Raw genomic sequence first — 22,797 nt, forward strand, 5'->3', positions numbered from 1 at the left:
CGACCAACTGCTGAAACGAACACCCTACTGGGGAGGGACATCACCGGGTCTATCTATACCTATGAACATGAAAACGAAGCTAAAGAAAAGGGTATCAATACGAATAATTTATTGAGTATGTAAAACGGATGACATATGTAAGCCAAAGGCACAACATAAAGAGATAGAAATGCACAAGTTTACCCTTGATACGGTAGACAACCACCCGAGACGTACACTGCTATAACCATAAATTAAGAATTTATGCAAGCTTTGGTAAAATGGAGCCACTCATTTAGGCCATACATTTATTTTAATTTACATATATCATTATTCAACCACTCTTTGGGACATATCATCACATTCAACTCTATAACTGACCTCATAGAGGACACGATTGTACCCAGCCTTACGAGGTCTTGATAGTACCCGGTCTCAACAGCACTCGGCGTAGTTGGTCTCAAGAGGACTCGTTAGCCTCACATCACACATCACTCCATACCTGGACTCATAGAGGACTCGGTCGTACCCAACCTCAGGAGGTCTCGGCTATACCCGGTCTCAGCAGAACTCGGTGTAACCGGCCTCAAGAGGACTTGGGTAACCTCACATCACACATCATTGTACCCCGCCACACAAGGGCTTGGTGATATGATATCTCATATCATGTCTCATCAACCCAACTAATCAGTAGTTGCACAATAGGTTCTGTACCTGATCGTCTATACCGCGACTCAGTAATATAAAATAGATACATATATACATGAATACAATACCGAGTTAATTTCAAGGAAAAATCAAGATTAAACTCAGAAGGAATCATGTTTCTTTTTCCGAACTCAAGGTACTGCCTAGAAACACTTCAAACATTAAGGAATGTGTCACGACCCAAAATTCATTTAGTCGTAATGGCACCTAACCCAACCCACTAGGTAAGCCAAATAACATTCAACACAACTCAAATGAGAATAATAATAGTTAAGGAGTAAAATAACTGAACTTCTATACAAAATTTCTAGCATTGGTAGTGTTGACGACTAATGTTGACCCTCTCTTTTAAAATTAATTTACTTGTACTTAATAATTTATAATAAATATTTTGAAAGTATTTTCTATCGCTAAATAGCTATTTTTACAAATTAATTAAGTATTAATTTTGAATTTAATCACCCAGTATTAGTATTATGTAATTACAAATGTACTTAATATTTTAATAATATTAAAATAATCTTTTATTTACACCACATAGGCTTTATAATTAAGTTAACAAATTATTTCTCAATTTTAGTTAAATAGGCTATTTTGTTACTAATTTAAAATAGTGTCATAAATTAGAAGATAAAGTATTTTACAAATAATTGGTTACAATAATTAGTAGTATATTTGATAGTTATTATTTTTCTATATTTTATTAAAAATAATTAAATTTATTTAAATTAATTTTAAAGAGCTTAAAGACTAAATGGCCATAATTGCAATTGTATTCCTTAGCACAAATTGGCTATTTTCAAATCAAAATTGGCCCAATGCGCCAGCCAAATCCGAAAATGACCCAGGTCCAATTCCTCACTCTCTACTTTGGCAATCTATGCCACTCCCATTGAACCAATGAGATCGTGCCACGTTACCCGTCCTACCCACTTACAAAACTAACACAACAATTTTGGGTCGTCTGTTTCTTAGATCAATGGCCCACGATTTTTAACTCTAATTCCCCTTTAATTTTTAAACGCCCAGAGTTTTTTATCTTGACCGTTAGATCACAAATATCCAACGACCACCAAAATTTTCCACAAAATTAGTTTAATCCCTAAATATCTGAACTATTAATCTAAAAGATTAACGACCCATATCAACTCCCTCATTCTTAATTGAGGGACCCCCCCTCCCAATCTTCTAACCCTAGTTCATTTGCAACTACTTCAGTCGCATCCTTTTCCTCTCCCTTCTCCCAATCTCTCATGCACATCAATCAGCAGGCCTTGCACAAATTCGTGGAAGGTCAAAAAATCTCTCATCATATCATCCTATCCTACTTCTCTATCCGAGAATCCTGCTGATCTTTCCCATTTTGTTCTTCAAATTTGAAGTACCAGATTCTGACCTTAGCATCGAGACATTGTTTCGTGTTTGTTCTCTTAATTCCAAACTTAGAGAATCATTCACTTTGTCCCTAGGCCATGAGGCCTATGATTTGCTTTCCATTTCATTGGCTGGATTCAAAAACCCCAAACCTGAAATCCTAGACTCAAAGGTGAAACTTCAAATCTTTAGATTTCTTTTATACTCGATCAAATCGGAGCATGCATGAGCGTATCTCAAAGCTTTATTATGATTATTCGAGGTCAAGAGGTCAAATATAGTGACCTCTGGACACTGAAGCTTTGACCGATGGGTTTTTCCATCAATGGTCAACTTCTCTTCTTTCAGTGAAAAAACTCTCACTGATTTCTCTCTATCTCACTAATTTTTTACTCGCCTATGCTTCCATCACCTGGTAATCGTCATCTTCCACTACCTATGCTTGAATCTGAAACCCTAGGACATTAAGGCCCTATTTGTATTTTTAAGATTAAGACGTCTGAATCTGAATACACATCTGGATATTAAGATATGTATTAAGATTAAGACATTTGAATCTGAATACACGTCTAAATGTTAAGATGTATATTAAGATCTGAATACTAAATGATTAAGACTATTTTTTTTAACATTTGAATGTATGAAATTTATCTTTATTTGAAAATTAATAAACATAAAATTTAAATAAAATACCAACTAATATAATAATCTATCAATAAAATATATATTGTCTAAAATATAGAGGTTACTGGTGGTGATAGTTAACGGTAGTGCTTGTGAATACCGATTAGAGGCTATGGTTGGTTTTGGTTTTGGTTGATGATGGTGGTTCTGAGTATTAGCTAGTGGTAATTGGTTGTGATGGCGATTATGGTTGAGAATGGTGGTAGTTAAGTGGTAATAACTAATAACAATGGGTGGTGGTGGTGGTTGTGCTTGTGATTGAGGAAAGTGGTGGTAGTTTATAATGGTGGCCAGTGCCAGCTATGGTTATTGATGGTGGTAGGGTGGTTAGTTGTGGTTGTTGAGATGGATGAGCTTGTGGTTCTAGTTGAGAATGATGGTGGTGGAAATTCTAAGTGGTTGTCGATAATGGTGGCGGCTATGATTGAGGTGGTGGTGGGTGGAATGGTAATAGTTGATAATAGTAGGCGGTGATGGTAATTAATAATGAATGTGGATGATAACATCTTAATGAAATTATGTCTTTGTTGTAGATCTTAATCATACAGACATATTAAGACTCATTAAGTGGTTCTAAAGTAAAAAAAAAACAAGCAAACTTAATGATTAAGATCTGAATGATTAAGATTTAGACTTTAAAAACAAACACACTTAATGTCTAAGATCTGAATGATTAAGATTCAGAGCTCCAATAAGTCCAACAAATGAGGCCTAAATGACATTATAAATAGAGCCTTGATTTCTCTCACCTAACACCACCAAACAGACCTATCCGACTTAACAATAGTCTAAAAATCTCATACGAATTAAGAAGCTTGGTTTCTTCTTTGATTGATCTCTATTTCCTTTGTTTCCGAGTTTATTTACTGCTAATATCTCAAAGCTTTGGTTATATCCTATGGTTAAGATTGAATACTGTTTGGTCTACTACCCTAGAAAAGGTCAGTGTACCTCTACCCTCTCTTTTTGATTTTTTCATTCAAAGATCATGACCATATCTTTCTATTAATCGTTTTGTTTACAATGTTTGTTATTAGTCTATAATTGTTTATTATGGTTCGCCATGACCTGATGTTGATCTATGATTATTTGTCATGTTTTCATTAGTATTGATTGAGTTGTCATGTAACCTTAATGGCTTTTATTGTATATCAAGTCACCCATGTAATTAATCTACTTAATATGCCATAATGACTTTTCATGTTTTCATAGGCTTTAGTTTTTTTTTAATGATTCTGCTATGAATTTTATCCCTGCCATACTATTTCTGCATTTTGTTGTTGAGGTTGTTGTTTGATAATCCTAACTAGAGAAAATATGAAAGCTCACAATTTAATCCTTCATCACTTAATTAAAGTAAGCGAAGTTTAAATGCTTTCTTTCTTTGTATAAGTGTTTGTTAACCTGTAAGCATTCTTTGAGTCATCATTATGGAAGTCTTATACCCATGTCTAACTATTAGTTACATCTATGAGTTTCTGTATATGAAACAGTCTTATTAAGGTGAACCTATGTAAACATCAGCAACCATCTTGCATGTGTTCTGTTATAATTAAGTTATCTCTCATAAAATAGGTTATAATCATGTCTACAATAGTTGAATGTTAACTGTTTTATAAGCTGAGTATAACTATATAATGTTTAGATGTTAATCTGAGTCAGTACAGCTAAGTTAAACCTATTTGGTATAATAACTTCCCTGCCTCTAACTCCTTTAATGAAACTGATAACTTGATTTTGTAATGGTTGAGACTCATCCTGTCTTAAAAGATCATAACTTTAATTGAAATCTCTATATGTATGATTGAATAAAAGTTTTGCATGAATATTTGTTTATCCCTCTCGACTTCATACTTTTGTACATTATCTTGAAACTGCACTCAGTTCTCTCTTTCCTTATTAATCTGAACAAAATCTTGTCTTAGAGAGACCTCTTATTGCTACATCTTAAACACAATAACTTGCCTATTTTATGATACTCCTATAAAGAAGTGGTTCTTCCATCAATTCCAAAATGCTTTAAGAGTGATAGTCTATGCTCTTGTTATGCACTCTTAGGAATTTCATTTTTTAATCTGTAAAACTTGTAGACATGTTATAAGCTCTGGTTATATTCTGGTAGTTCTAATAGCCCCTATAGAAGTTCTAACTATGATTGTTGCCTGAACCTTTGTTGATACTTTCAAAAGTTCCAAGCAGTATTGACATGTGCGTGCAAGACTTAAGTTAAACTAATATGGGATTAGTCTATTAGGGCAAAGGCACATGTATTTCTTGGTTGTTGCATATCTAAACTATGTACTCTTTATCTATCCTTGAGATGTGTGCTCTTAGTTGCTTGAGTCTTTAGCAATAACAGTATAATTGTCCCCGCTTCTATATGTGTTTGGAAACTTGACCTTTGGACCTGTTCAATGTGTGTTTCATTCACATAGTACTAGAAACATAGTCATAAAAAATAAAACTGTTTTTGTGTTCCTTATACTATTCTGTTAAGAAGAGGTATGCTTCTGTGGTAGGGTGTATTATGGTATTTGGTTCACATTGAAAGAACCTTATTGACACTTAAACCTATAGTGAATAATGAGTCGTTAGTGGTTAGGGGTATTTGGGAATAGAGTTTAACTCTAGGTAGGGCTGCTCTCCCCGGCACAAGCATTGTCCTAGCCTTGAGACCCTTGGAAACTTTGAAGTGTCGGGGATTCAAAGGGGGCATCGACTTTGAGTGAAATTTTCTCCTTATCACTTAATTCATTGACACTTGTTTTTCCCTTTGGTTTAGTGTCTAATGACAATGAAAGGTGTTCAATGTGGATCATTTGTTGTACATAACCACCACATTAATATAACCTTCTTAGTGTTTAAATATAGTTAGCTATCTTTCTTTTATTCATTTCTTGCAAGTTTCATGTATGAGCATGTAGTATAGTATTGCCTTTCTAATGAATTTCTCTCTTCTTTTTCGAACATGTAAAATGGCTTGGGGCTGCTAAGTTCTTGAAGAACTCAAGCCCAAATCTGACATTTCTATATTTTGAGAATCTAAAGTTAGTTGTTGCCCGTCCCTGTTATTGCTGGGCCTGCCTCTTTGAGACCCAAAAACCACAGTCCTTCATTTCCCTTTACGCCTTTATTTACTGTTTTCGCTATTCTATAGCTTTACTATGTCATTGTCCTTTATTGTGTTCCTGTTATTTTATCTCACCTGTATACAACAATTATATATTTTATTAAATGCTTTACTTTATGTCTTAAATCATATAAAACAATTTAGACAAGCGTTAAAGAACCTAGGATTAAAAGAAGCATTAGTTAGGGAATAATCCTACATTCGTCAATGTCACGACCCAACTCTATGTCAGACCGTGATGGCGTCTAGCACCGTTGCAAGACAAGCCAACAGTAAACAACTTAGTGATTTCTCATTTTTATTAAGCAATCCCAACATTTAACTTTACTTAAGTTTAAATAATTTGATAAATAACGGATTTTTAAGGAAAACAAAACGAAAATAACTAAAAAAAATCATAACTATAGAACTTCAACCCAAAAATTAATTTCTACTAATATATGCCAAGATCTAGTGTCACAAGTGTGTGGGCGACTAGTAGAATATACAAAAGATGACTATCCTGCTATTTGAAATAGAATAGACAAATATAAGCAAAAGAGAAACTCCGACATGCTGCTGAGCGGCTCGGAAGGGGGCAGCTCACCATGAAGTCTCAATCCAAGCTCAAGTATACGCGTCAGGCGGGTAGCTAGATGCACCGACCTTAGATCCTGTACAATTAAGTACAAAAGCGTAGTATGAGTACATAAATAATATGTACCTAGTAAGTATCCAGTCTAACTTCAATGAAGTAGTGACGATGGGTCGACTGGACACTTACTAGAGCCAACAATAATACAATTAAAATGTTATGCTAGGCATAAATATCATGAATAATACCGATAGTTCAATAACAGGAAGTGATAAGTTATTCTTTCATAAATAAAATTTCAATTTCAGTCGTATCATTTAACAACTTACATTTCAAAGCATTTAAGCAGTATAAATTACGGAGAGTTCCAAATAATTAACATGCGTAATTATGCTGTGGTCGTCCGGTCCGGTCCAACATAGTATAAGAATATGCACTGCCAGAGGGTCGAACGGTGTGAACCATAGATGCATCTATTTACTACCAAGGCGCTCGGCACGATCCACAATTAACAATTTATTTTCAAGAAAACACAAATTTCTCATTTACAGTCAAGTATTTCATACAAATCCTCAAGTAGGTGGATATAATCTTCTATAATTATTTTATCAATTTCCAGCATGACTTAAGTGATTATAATAGCAAGTAAGGACACAAGCATTTCAAATAAAGCATGATACAGGTCCTAAACTACCCGGACAATAACATAATAGTAGCTATATACAGAGTCTCATCACCATGTACGTACGTAGCCCTACAGATAGATTTATTTAATTCACCTATGGGGTAAATTCCCTCTTACAAGGTTAGAAAGGAGACTTACCTCGTCTCGAAGCCTTCTTCCCAACTCAAGAATGTGCTCAAACCTCCAAATGCCAAACGACTCGAAACTAATCAACATTACATAAACTAATCAATTTATGCTCAAAAGTTCATATTTCCACTATTAAAGTGATCATCCCCGAATTGCAAGATTTCCAAAATTCACCCCTGGTACCGCATGCTCGGATTCCAGAAATTCTCGAACACAGTTGTTACCCATAACCTTAGGAACACAAATATATAATTTTTACTAAGTTCCATAACGAATTTCGTGGTCAAATCTCTTTTTTTTATCAAAACCTAGGTTCTCATCTAAACCCTTGATTTTCCTAAATTTTACATGTTAATCTACCCATAATCTATGTATTTAACTCATGTTGTATAGAAATTAATTACCTCAAAGTATCCAAATAACGCATAAGAGGATGAAGTGAAATGAAATAATGGCCTAAGTCTCGCATTAAAAGAGCGGGACACAGCCCTCTGATGTCACATTTGGGACACCAGTTTCAATAATGTGAGGGTCGCAAATGCGACAAAAGCCTCAAAAATGCGAAGCTTGGGCTTCAGCTGTTGGAGTCGCAAATGCGACCAATGAGTCAGAAACGCGACTTCTGCTGGGATTGCGAATGTGGCATAAGTGTCGTAAATGCGAACACTACCTGGGTCGGGCTTCTTCGCAATTGCAAAGCCATCATCACAAATACGGGGTTCGCATTTGAGAACAATCTCTCGCATTTGCGGGACCTGCAACTGGTGCCAAGAACACAAAAAATCTGGTGTGTTTTTCAACTTCTTCCAAACTTGCTCGCGCGATCGGAACACCAAAATAACATCAAGAACCAATAATTGGATTCCAAAATGCATGAATTTCTCATGAACTCTAAGAACTTATAAAACACTTCCGCGCGTCCGATTCCTATCGAATCAACTCGGAATGACGCCAAATTTTGTGTGCAAGTCTTAAATGACATTAAGGACTTACTCTAACTTTTAGAACTGAAATCCGAACCCAATATCAAATAGTCTACCCTCGGTTGAACTTTCCAAAAACTTCAAGTTCTAACTTTTTGCCAAATGACTACGGAACGACCTATGGACCTCCGAATCCACTTCCGGATGCACTCCTAAGTCCAGAATAACCATACGGAGCTATTCCTAGGCCCGGAATCCCAAACGGATGCCTAGAATATAAAAATCCATTTCAACCCAAATTTATGGACTTTGCTCAAATTGCCAACTTTCATTATTAGGTGTCGAAACGCCCCGGGTCATACAAAACCCAATCCAAATATACGCCCAAATCCGAAATTATCATACAAACCTATTGGAACCATCAATCTCGATTCCAAGGTCATTTACTCAAAATATTGACCAAAGTCAAACTTGACCTTTTAAGCCATACTTAAGGAATCAAGTGTTCAGATTTCAACCCAAACCTTTCCAATTTTCGTAATACCCATCCCGGCAAGTCATAAATCAGTAAAAGCAAGTGCAGATTCTTGTTCAGGGAAACATGGTTCTAGAAAGCAAAATGACCGGTCGGGTCGTTACAATCAATTGTAAGTTGTTATTATTATTAGTCCACTATGCTTTGCTGACTCTTAAAGATTTTGAATCCCAAAAGCTTAGCAAGAGAACGCACCCTTCTTTCAAACAAAAAAACCAAAACTGAATCGCGAGTTTGACATTCTAAAAGGAAATCGACTCTTTTCGGAAAAAAAACACAAGGTGCTACCGTCCAAACAAATATTTTCAAACAATCTTTTCAAGTCTAATATTTAAGAGCCAATGTATATCTTAGCCTTACTCTGATAACATCTTATTGGAGTAATATGAACTTTCATGCTTTAGGAATAAAGTGTTTTAACTTAGTTTTTTTTCATATATTTTCCTAAATACAAATATCATATATACTTTTAAAGCTCTTTTCAAGCATATATACACTAACATCATTTTTCAAACTCCTTTATAAACTTATACCCTTTTTAAACAACATGCATCCTTTGTAAGTATTATGTCCTAATATACAGTAAGTCATACCTCTTCAAACACTAGTTAAGCATAGTACAAACAATTAGTCATAAATCTAGTCTAAGTCATATGGAGCTACCTCAGGTAGATTTTAAGAGGTGCCTAACACCTTCCCCTTAGAAGGACAAGAACCCTTACCCATAATCTCACTGGTTAGCAGATTAATAAAGAATATCACTTATAGTAATTAAATAGGTACCGTAGTATACCTTTAAATATTAGGCGGCGACTCTCTTTCATCAACAACAGAGAAACCACAAGTTGAATCTTATTTTGACTCGTGCAAAGTAGGGTGCAACATGGAGTACAAGTCACGAGCTACTAAGACATAGATTTACAAGCTGATATGAAACAATGCAACATCTGTTTTGAATATACATAAACCAAATTTAATATCTAAAACTACCAAGGATAAGTGGTAGCTATATCCAAAAAATAAATACATCTTCAATGCCAGCTCCTTCCATAGACAGGAGCATCATCTCCAAGATCTGCACGCCAGGTGAAGAAGTTTAGTATGAGTATAACCGACCCCATTTACTCAATAAGTAACAAACCTAATCTTAGGCTGAAAGCAGTGACGAGCTGGAAAGAAAGTCATATTCCAACACCAATAGCCAATAACAACTCGTAATAATATAAATAAGACAGTAAAATTGAATAAATTAAAAGGAATTATACTCAACTCGTTCACAGTTATAGAAAAGTAGATATGCTTTTTAAGTATTACAGTCAAAGTCCAAATCTCACACCGAAATCATAAAAATATGAGTATATCCAGAATCTATGATTTTTCCAAAATTAGAACAAAATATGAGATATTTCGTTTACCAGCTACCATGAAGAAATACATCTTTGTACCTACATGTCAAATCATCAAATGTCACATTACCGTTTAGCATGGGGGAAATAAATCTCTGTGACTACATGTCAAATATAAATGTCAAATAAATAATTTCATAGTGCTATCATCAAGTACACTCACTCTCAGCATACTCAAGGTGTCTGGCTCAAATGCCCCACTTTATCACACATACAATTACTCAGTACTATATGGGTCTCTGGCTCAAAATCCCCTCACCAAAGCGTGTTTATATAATTGTGCCTACGCTCACTACTAGCATGTTAAACTCTAGAGGGCTGGATCCTGGCCAAACACTAATCAAAATCACATAGCCTAATAGTGGGGCCTGGTGCACGGGCAACTTCGAAATCGCCAACACTTAGTCCAATATGGGGCCTAGCATACACGCTACTTCTATATCAATATAACTGTTGCGGCATGCAACGCGATCCAACATAACTCACAACATGGCTATATGACACACACTAGTCATCAATCTGCTAAAGTCTCCATATGCCAACATGCCACCAAAACATAATCCAATTATATAGCACAGAATATCATAATATGCCTCAAATATAGCTCAAACGCATATCACAAACAAGGAAAACAATAACATGTGAGACAACATATCAAAGTGCATAGAGAAAGAGGTATAACATGCGGATGTAACTATCATGAATGTACAATATGACTACGGCTAAGGCAAATCAACATGGCAAAAATAGCCCTATCATGTCTCAAACAATTAAGCAGATGGTCTAGATATGATTTCTAGCATGAATAATGTCTCACATAGTCATATAAATGGAGAAAACATGATATCAAAGAAGCATGATAGCAAAACAAAGCACATAATAGCCTAAGAACTATCCGGATCATGAATACCTCGATTCCCGCACAAACTCCCGTCAATTAGTGCTTGCGTCACCCCTAAAACTTTTCAAATATCATAGTTTTAAGGGATAAATACCCTCAATCCCAAGTTTTGATATGTTACTTACCTCAAAGAAGGTAAATCAATACCGGGCAAGCCAAAACAGTACTCTAGAAATGCCATCCCACACGAATCAACCTCCTAACAACTCGAACTACCCAAAAGCAACTCAAAAATGTCAAATAGTGCCATAGAAAACAAACCCACACGATAAAGGTCGAATCTTTAATCAAATACTCAAAGTTAACCTGGTCCTACACCTCGAAACCCAACCAAACTCAAAAGTTCTAAAAACCCATTCGAATTCGAGTCTAACCATATAAGTTTCATTAGAATCTGACCTCATTTTCTTGTTCAAAACCCCAAAATTCATTCTCTTAAGTTCAAATAAGAAAAACCTCAATTTCTCCTCTTCAAATCCTTTTTTAAGTGTATTATTCCTTGGGAAACAAAGTATATAAACAGAACAAAGATAAAATTACCAGCCCTCAAGATTTGAGTATTGATCTCCTCCATAATCGCTTACTTGTGCTCTAAGAACTCAAAAAGTCAAGAAAATGAACTCAAAATCTCAAAATTGGATGTTTTAATGCACTACCTGTCCCCCTTCTTCGCGATCGCAATCACTAACCTCGTGATCGTGATTCCAAAATGTCTAGCACAATTTTACCCTTCGCGATTGCGGTCGTGTCCCCGTGATCGCAAACAAATTACATTAATATTTCCTAAACTCTTCCCAGACAGCTTGTAGAATGGTCATACCTTTTTGTAATAAACTCCAAATGACAACCAATTTGATTTTCTGAAAAATAGACATAAAGAGATACAACTTTCTATTGTAGATCATCTCAGAATTCCTTATAGATTGCAAGATTTAAGCTCTCGAAGTCAGCTCAGTGACAGCAGAAATTTCCTATTCGCGAATGCAAGCCTTCCCTCCACAAATACGATTCATAGATCCAATATTGTATTTTACTCTTCGCGTTCGCACCCCAAAGCTTCGCGATCACGATGTACATCATTGTAGCAGAAAATCAACAGTTAAAATGGGCCTAAAATAGTCCGGAACCACCCCAAAACTCAGTCGAACCCCTCAGGACTCCGTCTAATCATTCCAATAGCTCAAAACATCACAAATAAATGAAAACCAAGAATCGAAGGTCAAGATTATTCTCTTAACTTTCAAACCTTCAAACTTTGCCAAACGCGTCTGAATCCTACCAAATCAACTCGGAATAAAACCAAACTTTGCACACATGTTTCAAATGACAATACGAAGCTATTCCAACTCCTAGAACAATAATATGAACCCGATAACATCGAAGTCAATTCCCAATCAAACCTCTGAGCTATCCAAACTTTCAAATTGCCAACTTTTGCTAATTTGAGTCAAAACCTTCTAGAAACATTCAAATACAAATCCGGGCATATGCCCAAGTACAAAATCACCATCCAGACCTAGGGAGCCATCAAAACTCTGATCCAGGGTCGATCATACAAAAGTCAAACTCGGCAAACTCTTCTAACTAAAAGCTTCTAAAATGAGAATCATTCTTCCAAATCAATCCCAAATCACTCGAAAACCAAAATCGACTATAAACGCAAGTCATACTACATCATATGAAGCTACTCACGACCTCAAACCACCGAACAGAGATGAAAATGCTCGAAACGACCGGTCAGGTCGTTATATTCACCCCCCTTAAACATACGTTCATGCTAGATCGTGCCAAAAGTCGTTCCAAAGCCATCAAATCACTATATAAACTCACCATGCACATGCCCATGGGTGGTACCATGTCACTCCAATCCATATATTCCTGACAACACAACCTAACTGAAGATCCTTACTTCCACATTAGTCCATAAACCTTAGAACCCTCAAACATCCAAAATTCTCTAAAATAATAGATTCTCATATCTACACACTACATATAATATAAAAAAGCTATATCAAGCTGTAACCTTAACCAAAAATAGAATCACATGATATACCATATAACTCAAACACTCATAGCAGTAATTTCTGACCATAATAGCTGCTCAATAACAAACCTGGCACCGGTAGCAAACCTCATATCGAATAAAATATTTTTCTACACCTTTTTATAATTCCAATGATGAAAGAAACATGTAGAAACACATATTCACTCATCCGGTCAACAATACATGAAGCTCTCTCACCCGATAAGAACCATAGCCAAAATCTAAGCTGACTAGTGGCGTTATTCTTGAACATACCTTAATCAAATCCAATAGCACTCATTCCAGGTCCAATAACCTCATCTCATCTAGTACAAGTTGCTCGACTGACATGCCACACAAGCACTACCTTGAGCCATATATCGTGCAATACGTGCACCAAATAAGCAATAACTCAAACGCATCCAATAACGGAAAGAGAATCAAATGAGGGACTCATTTTGCAAGCTCAACCAGTACCACCACAAGGTGCAATGCTATGAAATATCACACAAAAGAGAAACAAAACATATAAAATAAACACAAAGGATAATATCCTAACATAACCCTGATACAATGCGTAACCCAATCCAACACCAGTCCACATGGAATACCTCGAGCCATGATGCTCACAATCCACAACCATATGCATATCAACAACAACCACACAAAGTTCATGAACATAACCATGGAGAAACAAATAGTACAATATACCACAAACAAGAAGACCATAACCAAGGTACGATCAACCATTCAACTCCCTAAGAGCCATCATGCTCAAATTCTACCGTAAGGCCCAAATAGCACCACATTACATGTAAATAGTCAACAGTATGACAACTCATTGTAGCATAGAAGAGTAACTCATGGAACATATCATAACACGAATAAGATCCTAACATATGACACTCCTCAACAATAGCTATGTTGAGTAACCAAATTCCGACCCAGTGTAGAATACACATTCTCATTAGGCCTAGTAGTGGCATCCAAATCAATCTTGATCCTCCCATAATAGGTATATAGCCTCCAAAAAGTCCACTATAACATATCCATAACATATCCATAACATATACAATTAACCTTCAACCTCTTAACGTACCGTCACAGTCCGCAACCAAAGAACAATATGCCTCTAAGAACCCTTATAACCTCCAAATCCCTAGAATACATGAATCATCGTATCCAATCCCAATTCCGCCACTCAAATGACTAATATATCCCTCATACACAATCATCTTAGTAGGAATACTTTTATAATTCTTCTACGCCACATAGAAAAATCTAAACGTTAGCAGTCGATCAACTAGCCGACTATCGTAATACCAGTAAAGCATCAACAAGTCAAAACACAGTACCCCTTCTAAAATGTGCACCCTTCTCAAGTGATACAAAATAGTACCAACATTTATCTAGAATTCTGGAACCGTCCATATTGTCTAGAACTCATGACCTTCCCTTCAAAACTGACCACAAACTTGTACATGCACATCTCAATCCCACACGATACACCGCCTCTATCATACCATCACATGAAAACTTGTACATGCACATCTTAATAAGACTCGATGTAGTCGGCCCCAATAGTACCCGGTAGCCTTACATCAGACATCACCTCATACCCGACCTCATAGAGGACTCAGTCGTACATGGCCTCAGGAAGTCTCGGTAGTACCTGGTCCCAATAGAACTCTGCGTAACCATCCTCAAGAGGACTCAGTAACCTCACATCACATATAATCATACCTAGCCACACAAGAGCTCGATAATATCTCATATCATGTCTCAACATATGCAACTGATCAGTTGTTGCACTATAGGTGCCATATCCGACAGTCTATATCGCGGCTAGAAATGTAAAATAGATACATATATACATAGATGCTATGCAGAGTCAATTTCAAGGAAAACCTGAGATTAAACTCTCAAGGAATCATATTTCTTTTTCCAAACTAAAGGTACTGCCTAGAAATACCAAAATCTTGAAGGTGTGCCATCGGTAGGAATAATGTACAAGAACAGAGACAATATTACTGAGAAGATCTTAGAAGTAAATAATCTCACAACACATAAAACCTTGAAGGAGAGAGAGACACTCAAACCAAGTCATGCCAAGAAAGAAAGTTTATCCTACATACCTTGTTTAAGAACTAGCTACACTTCTATAGTGGTTAACTCTACCTCAAATGAATCTCCAGAATCAATACAACAAGATAATAAATATTAAAGTGATGATTCCAAGCTTCTTCACGCTAGATCCTATGAGATTCGCCTTTGATTTAGACTTAGATTGTTTGAGAATTCTAGAGAGAGTTTAAGAGAATTTTGGGTGGACTAAGATGAGTTATATCTCCTAAAATGAAAGAGAAGAGAGTTGCACTGCCTTTTTATACCCAGTGACTAGTATAGGAAATTTCGCCGCCCCGAATGATTAATGTGTTGCCTTGCACCGTCTACTTCCCCGGTAATGTGCTACCAACTGATTGGAATTACAAAAACCTTTTTAATTCTTTAATTCCTTATATGGGGTAATAGTGTGGGGTGTTACAACATGTTACTTATAAAAGAAAGATTACATAGATGACAAGTTCCCATTAATGATGACAAATGTAGCATGTGTATAGTTGTTACTATGGAGACACATCTTAACCTTTTTACTACATTGAGGTAAGGAATACCATAGCAAACTGGACCAGAATACAAATATAAAAAGTAGAGGCAACAACCAGCATAAGATGGATCAAAAGGAGGTAGTGGAAGAAAGAGGTAGCATCTGCTATCCTGAGAGCAACTATATACTATACATAGCCATCAAGCAGTTGAAAACTATTTAGAAATATAGTTGTAAATACATATTTGGTGTGAGGACCCAATCGGTCATTTTGAGTTCTAGCCCTTATTTTTGTGTTTTGAAACCTCTATTAGCTTCATTTGATGTTTCTTGATTTGCATGCGTAGTCCGTGTTTTTTTCAAAAAATTTGAAGAAAATGGGATTTTTGGCCTTAAAAAACTTGAGTTGACTATAATCAACATTTTGGGTAAACGATACCGAATCAGTGTTTTGCTAATTTCGGTAGGTTTGTATTATGAATTAGACTTGGGCGCATGCCCGAAATTGAATTCGGATGTCCCTATCTTAATTTGACTTGTTTTGTCGAAAGTTTGCAATTTGAATATTTGGAAATTCCCTAGATTTGACCGTAGATTGTCTTTATGATTATCGGGCTTTTATTTTAGTTTTGGGACTTGGAATAGGTCTGTTTTACTACTTAAAATTTATCTGCAAAATTTAGTGTAATTCCGAGTTGGTTTAATAAGAATCAGATGTTTGGTTGTGTTCTAGCTACTCTTGAGTTTCCTTTTTTGAATTTCATGTGTTTTGATTTTTGATTCATGATTTTAGATGTTCTTTTTGGTATTTGTATTGTGCCAGCAAGTTTATATGGTATTATTACAGTTGTGTGTATGTTTGGTTTAGAGCCCAAAGTGCTCGGGTGAGTTCCATATGCATTACGAATGAGTTCGGATAGTTTGAGGACTGCTGGTGCAGTGCCTGTTTCCGTTGTCTATTGCAGATCTCACAATTGTGAGCGTCGCTTTTGTGACTAGCAGTTCGCATTTGTGAGCATAGGTTGGGGGCTAGATCTTCACAATTGCAAATAAAGAGTCGGTTTTGGGATGGGTGCTGTGTTTGCTTTGAGAGAGCCTCACATTTGCAAAGTAGTTGTCCGCATTTGCAAAGGGGGGCAGTTTGCATTTGCGAACTAATTATTGCATTTGTGACTTCTATGCTTCTCATACACAGTTTGTATTTGCGACCTATGTTTCGCATTTGCTGTGGTCGCAATTGTGAACAAGAGTTCGCAATTGCGATACTTGCATCTGGGACAAAGAGGAAAAAATGGGACTTAGCTCATTTTATATCATTTTTCAACCCTAAAACACTCTAGAGGCGAATTTCTTCTTCCCAAAATCACAGGTAAGCAACACTAACCCACTTTGTTTCAATTCCCCATTACATTTTATGTGTTTTTAACATCAGGTTTAGGATTTCCATGATAGAAATTAGGGATTTGGGTAGAATTTTGAAATTTTGTAAAATTGAGATTTAAACCTCAAACTGAGATCGGATTTCGAAACAATTCATATAACTAGCCTCAGGGGTGAATGTGTAATCGAATTTAGTCTGGATCTCGAATTGTAACCAAGCGGGCCTGGGGTTGACTTTTTCAAATTCATTAAGAATTGAATCCTTTTCACTTGCGGGTAGTTTTTAAAGCTTTTTTATCTATATTTGGCTAGATTTGACCGGTTTGGAGGTTAAATCTAGAGGAAATATTGTGGTTGAGTGTTTATTTGATTTTGGAAAGAGGTAAGTGTTGTGTATAACCTTAACTTGAGGGAATTAAGACTTATTGGATTATTTGTAATGTAAATTGTGTGAGGAAACGATGTATATGCAAAGTGACGAGTGTATATGTGCCGTCAGTGAATTAAGGCATGTGAGATTGGGTTATTTACCTCCATATCTTCAATTCTTCCGTGTTATCTCTTGTTATATACTTTAATTGTTACATATTCTTACTCGATATCAATGTTTTACTTGTTAATTATTATTTAATGTTATTTATTTTGATTTGTCCATTTCTCACTCAATATCTACTTGTCTGCTGCATGTTTCTACATGACTTAACTATATATTCTCATTGTCACATGTTTTTACTTGCTTTTATTGTCCTTATATTACTTGATGCACTCTTTTATGTTATTTTGACTACATGAGCTATTTAGATATTCTTGTATTGATGAACTGTCAAGGTTTAGGATTTTGAGGTGTTGGATACCCACCGTTTGTATTGGTCGTTCTTTAATGTTCTCCACGTCTCATTCTCTTTTGTGTTGGTATTTCGAAAATAATGGTGTAAGTTAATGAATTGGTATTGGGAGATCGCGTTTCATGCTGCAACAGTACTGAAATGAATTGATATTGAGGGATCGAGTTGCACGCCGCAACGGAGCAGGAAATGATATGATATTGATATGGGAAATGAGATATACGTTGTATAAGATATTGTGTTGAAACTTGGGAACGTGTTGCATGCTGCAATAGATTTGATGTGTTGTAGTTATTTGTGGTTGTAGATTTTATTCTCGATATTTTGATATGAAACTTGAAATTATGTTATTCTGCAGGCCCCCTGGTAGCTGACCTTCGGGTCCATTCATATGAGTTTACTGATTTACTTCTATTCATGTTTCTTGTTATTATTCTTTCATACATGTTATTTGTGAGTGACTTGCCATAGCTGGTCACTACTTCGTCGAGGTTAGGCTCGATATTTACAGAGTACATCTGGTCGGTTGTATTCATGCTACACTTTTGCACTACTTGTGTAGATAACAGTGTTGGTCCCAGCAGCGTAGTGGATACTGCTCGGATTCAACTACTTTTGGAGAATTGAGGTATAGATGTTGGTGTTCGCAGTCCCTAAAGTCCCCTACTATCCTATCTTTACTGTTTTCCTTATTTCTAAATGTTGTAATTCATTAAGATTTTATCTGTAGAATTCTAGTATGCTCATGTATTCGTGACCCTAGATTTCTGGGATATATTTAGACTATGCTACGTTGTATTTATCATATCTATTTCACACTATTACAGCTTCATATTATTAATGTTTTGTTTTAAATTGGTTAAGTAATTAGCTAAAGTTGGCTTACCTAGCAAGTGAAATGTTAGGCGCCATCACTGCCCCGAGGTTGGGATTCCGGGTCGTGACAAATTGGTATCAGAACACTAAGTTTCCTAGGTCTCATGAGTCATGAGCAAGCTTAGTAGAGTCCGGAAGATGACGTCTGTACTTATTTATTAGAGGCTATAGATCTTTAGAAAAATTATACATGTTTCTTTCGCTACTGTGCGACTTTATTCTATTACTGAATTTAGAACCAATCTATTCTTGTTTTCCCACAGATGGTGACGACACACACTGCATCTACAGCCGATTAGGAGCCAGAGCCCCCTGTTGTAGCCAATACCAGAGGTGGGGGTTGGGGCCGAGGAAGAGGTAGAGCTCATCCTAGAGCATGTGCAACAACACCGATTACAAAGCCTGAGATGGAGCAAGAGGAGGAGATCCATGTTGATACCGCACCAAATTCGCATCGGATTCAAGCCTAAGAATTCCAAAATCTTCTAAATTATGCTTTTGATAGAAAACCCAACCAAACCATATCCGAATAACCTGAAATTTTACACACACATCCCAAATGACACAACGGAACTACTGCAACTCTCGAAATTTCATTCCGACCCATATATCAAAATCTCACCTATCAACCGGAAATCGCCAAAATCCAATTTTGCCAATTCAAGCTTAAATCTACTTCGGACCTCTAAAACACATTCCGATCACATTCCTAAGTCCCAATTCACTTCCCAAAGCTATCCGAATCATCAGAACTCACATTCGAGCCCTCTAATACATAAGTCAATATCCGGTTGACTTTTCCAATTTAAGCTTCCTCAAAAGAGACTAAGTGTCTTAAACCTTACTAAATCTTTTCCGAACCCGAGCCAACCAACCCGATCACATATAAAACCGATAGACAAAGCAATAAAGAGCAAACATAGGGGGGAAATTGCAATAACTCATGAGACGACTGGCCGAGTCGTCACATTAGCCAATTGCGGATAAAATAATTCTCTTTGCACAAACATTAGCGACAATTGAACATTTGCCAAGAAATCATGCCTTTTTACCCGTGATTCAAATTAATAGTCAGTAAAGGTTACTAAATTATAAACTGATTTTACTCATTTCCTTCTTCCTCATGTTTTCCTCATAAAGTGCCCTCTCCCTCTACTGCGCAGAAATACATTCACCCATAGTAAGCCGCAAGATAGAGCAGATGCCTCCCGTCTTCTCTCCCATTTCCATTGGCGCTCAAATCATCTTTCTTACCACTAGCAGCAACCGTCACAAGGTAATTCTCTCAACTCTCTCTCTCTCTCTCTATTCCTCTTTGTTTCGATTTTGATGGCCCTTTTGCTCGTGAAATGCAAAGCTAAAGTGCGTAAATATTAATTTGGTGTTTATAGTAAGTGTAGAAGAAGGTTGCCCTTCTATAGATTCATATTCCAATTAAATTAAATATAGGTTTCATCGGTCAGGGATTAGGGTTTCTTTACTAGTCAAAATCCATTGCTCTTTTGTTGTTTCTTTGTACTTTTGACCTACTTTGTTCTTCTTCCTTTGCTGGTAGGTCTCATATGTCTCAATATTTTTTATTTTTCTCCAACATCTATAGTAGAAATGTTTAATTTAGACTTACCTTGCTCTAATTTTATGCATAACGTTGATGCAAAAAAGAGAAGAAGGTAAAATTTAAGATATAGTTTGGTAACTTTGATTTTCTGGAAAAATAAAGATTTCATTTGGTAATTGGATTCACAATATGACTATGTTTCTTAAAGTTTTTTGACGGCCGACCCTTTTGATGTAAAATCAAATTGATATGCATTTAAATTGCTTCTCATGAGTGCAATTTAATTACTAATAATTTCATTCACAATGGGTGAAGGAGAATTCACAATATAGGGATATTTTTTAAGACGTCACACTTTGCTGTCTTATACCATCCTCTAACAAAGTATGTTATCTCTTTTTGTTGACAATGAGTTTTTGGATTACATGTCTAGTTCATTATTATACCTTTGAGGTAAAAATTTATTCTTCTATTATTCCTGATATAATCATATTAATACATCTGATAGAAGATGTCCAAATATCTGCAGTAATGCAACTTGATTTATGTTTGAGAGAATAGGTCCTAAACGACATATTTTTAAAGCTATTTTATCTAGTTGTTTGTATTGTTCGTTAGATATAAGTTGTTGATGGATTAGTTTTTCTTCACTTACTAACTCAAGTTAATTGAATGTTTACCTTATTTGAGTGGAAACATTCGCAGTTGTCTTCTGGAGTACACTCATATAAAGAAGAATTAGAAGGTAATTTCATATTGTGTTCCTAAATCTTGAAGGAGGAAACCATATTATTCTATTTTTTATTGAAAAGTTATTCTAGTTATTGAAGTTATTCTGTCCACCTTGTTTTATTTATGTACATGCGATTACCCGTTCAAGATATATATAGATATGAAGGTCTCTATATCGTTCTGTAATAATAGTCTTGGATTCTTATCTTCATGCCATAGCACTTCCATTAACTTATTAAACCATTTAGTAGGTTTCTTCTATGAATAACATCGATAATCGTCATTTATCAAGCCAAAACTTGTAAAGTTCCACATGTTCAAACTGTTAGTGTAAGTTATTTGATGAATTCATCGTTCGTATCAATTCTCTTGAGATAGAAGATGTTTTTTCAACTATATTATATTCAAATGGTTGGCGTAAGTAATTTGATTGCACGTATACTAACTTTGCTTTACATAAAATTCCATTTTCTAACATTCATTTTAATTTCACTTCTAGCTAGTTCAGTTCAAAAGTTACCTAATTTTCTTTTATATGCCATATGTTTATTGAAAGTTACATCTTCCATGGTAAGTTATTTGAATTCTAGTATCTATAAAAGTTAAAATATACTTCAATGTATTTACTTTGTTAATTAATATATCAAAATTACTAAACGGAGAAAGAAAGTATATTCTTACACATAATTAAAAATGCCAAGCAGTCTTCTAATGCTAAAAATATTGAAGTTTTAGCTGGAACAAGTCTACTAATTAGTATGCCTTACTGTAATGTGCCGTTAAATAAAATGAATCTCGAAAATCGGTGGCATTTACTGCATTGAAGAGTGAAATATATATGTAAATTTTTATTCGAAAGTTGCTGACGTAGTTGAGTTACTTGCTCCTTCTATGAACCTTTTAGATTAAAGGTTGTTCAAAGTATAGAATAGATGGGCTTTAAACCCATAAATTGGCTTATTAGCTATAATCTAAACTTGTATTTTAATTTTCTACTACTACCCCTTTCATGTGGTCTATCAATTCCTAGAGAAAAAAAAGTAAAGCTTGTCTCAATGAAACTATGCAGATTTAAGTTTCACACTGTGATATGTTCACAAGGAATAAACCACTAGGTGTTGCCTCTTGTTTGATCTTTCAACGAAGTGGTTTTAAGTAGATCTAAAATATTTCGTGTTTAATTTAACTGTTTGGAGCATTCTAAGAGTGAAGTTAATTATTCTATTATATTAAAATATTTAGTGGCTTCTTTCTATATTCCAGAAAACCTTTGCCATGAATTTGCTGAAGGAGTCGCTTTGGGGTAGGCACGAGTATGGATCCAACATTGACATACTTTGGTAGGCTAGTCAGATAAGATTTTGGCTCATTGGAATATTGCCTGAAGTATATATTGAAATGGACGTAAGATATAATATATCTGATGAACGGAATGAGGGGCAACCAAATTTGTTAATTTGTTCTCGAGACATAATGAACTAGATTTAACAAATTCATTCTTCTATGTTTCAGGTATACCATTGTAGGCTATGGAGCTTGTGGGTTTACGAAACAAGGGGTGTGCAAAGCAAAGTGGGGTGACCAAGCTGGTGAAGAAAGACTAGATTAAATTACTAATTCAAGTTGTGTACTATTTATTTTACGATGTTGAAACTCTAAAGTTAAGAATTTTGTCATTTTTGTTTGTGGATGTAATGAAATATTATTCTTTTTGGAATGAGTAAAAGCAGTGTGTTTATTTTATGAT

The sequence above is a fragment of the Nicotiana sylvestris genome, chromosome 11, assembly GCF_000393655.2.
Source record: "Nicotiana sylvestris chromosome 11, ASM39365v2, whole genome shotgun sequence".
Taxonomy (NCBI): domain Eukaryota; kingdom Viridiplantae; phylum Streptophyta; class Magnoliopsida; order Solanales; family Solanaceae; genus Nicotiana; species Nicotiana sylvestris.